Here is a 1,814-nt window from a genome sequence, read left to right as displayed (position 1 = left end):
AAGCCAGGACCCGAGTACGTAGACGCCTCACGATTGAGCGGTGGCGATTTTCGCTTCAGTAGCGGGATCCGCCGAGCCGAAGCCGTACTCCACACGAGGGCCTAGGACCGAACGTGGATACGAGCGCATGAAAGACGCCCTGTGGGTAGCCCCCAATTGCTGCTTCTGTGCGTCGTCGAGGCGATTGGCAATAATACCATTTTCCTTGGAAGTCGAGAGGTCGGGGAACGGACGCGGTGTCTGCAAGGTTTGAACTGGTCTCACGTCGCGCCGTTGGCGCACCTCGCCCTCCTCGTCTTCCAATGTTGAAAAGAAGTATCTGACTCGCAGTCGACTTCCTCCGTATCATCGACGAGGAAGTACGTCGCCCTTGGAAGGCACGGTGTGTGGCGCCCGGTTGCCGAGAGCTTAGGATGTGCTTCCCGTGAGCCGCGGACGTACTGTCCGAAGATGCACCTTGCGCTGAAGAAGAAGGGCTCTGCCCACGGGCGCCCTCGAACCCAGCTAGGCTGGGTGTTTTGTGTGTCATAGACACAGAGCTCATAGAGTGGAGAATGTATAAGGTTGTTCATAAGAACGTAACGGTGTCTCAGCAACGCGAGTTTCGTATGAGGCGACCGTTCAATGTGAATTGAGGATATCAACAACTTTAATGGGGGAGAGTGTAACTACCTTGTATGAAAGGGGGGGGTCGCACATGATGGTGTGACCTTACATAGTTGTGGATTACACAAGTTGGTGTAATCACACAGTGGTGTGGCTACACCGTAACAAGAAGCCACGTGGCAGGATCGCCAGTAGTAATGCATATTAATCAGGTATCACTATAATAATTAGCAAAACGTAAGGTTTAAGATATTGGCGGTTCTGCCGGAACTAAGACAATTCTAATCTTGAACGGAAGAGCTCATTTATCTTGGCTTAGGTTTTGAAGGACTCCTGGAGGTAGCGGATTGCGATCCGCTACACTCGTACTGGTTCTTGTAAAGATCGTAAAGTCGGTGACCTGAGCTTCGCTTTCTCTAAGCAAAGAGCTCTGGCAGCCCCGCTGCAGTTTACATTTTAAACGGAAGAGCTAATTAGCCTTGGGTTAAGATTGTAATTACGCTTGGAGTAAGCGGATTGCGATCCGCTACACGTGTAGGAATAGAACGAAGGTCGCCGACATTAACTAAGCTTCCTCAAAGCGAACGAGCTACGACAGCCCCACTGCACACTCGGTGTTCGTTAAGCGCTCACATTTGCGCAATATCCTCAAAATACAAAACATGTGTAAGCCACAATATGGCCCACAACTTGTTGTGTGTGGAGGTGTAACGGGGTATGTTTTGTACAACTGTATACGTCTACAACACACTACTAAGCAATACCAAAGTACTGATACTGAGGAGGAAGATGGGACCCGCTTTAAACAGGTCTGTGGAAGACATTGGCTGTTAGCCTCGCAACTATATTTTATTATAGAGCATAGTAGAGCATATACATCAGGCAAAAGTTATATTCCGTGATATACGCGACTCATAAAAGCAATTTAGGCGACTAGTTACCCATAAGGCTCTCGCCTCCGCTCCTTGGGCGGATAATACAAACCTATCCTCTACTACGGATTTTTTGAGTCAACGCTATCTTTGTGCAAGGTGCACGGCAATCCCTTTACAAGGATTGTGAGAGAAAAGCATAAAGTGTGCCGCGACCTCATCGCAAGGGGTGACTACAGGTGCTCAGAATTATCGAGAAATTTGATCGTTAGTCGAAACGTTACTTGTAAGCAATCCAGAATTTCTGGCCGGAACGAGTACTCATGATAGCTTAAG

The sequence above is a fragment of the Plasmopara halstedii genome (genome assembly GCF_900000015.1).
Source record: "Plasmopara halstedii genome assembly, contig: Scaffold_614, whole genome shotgun sequence".
In the NCBI taxonomy this organism is placed as follows: Eukaryota; Oomycota; class Peronosporomycetes; order Peronosporales; family Peronosporaceae; genus Plasmopara; species Plasmopara halstedii.
This window is presented reverse-complemented; position numbering follows the sequence as displayed.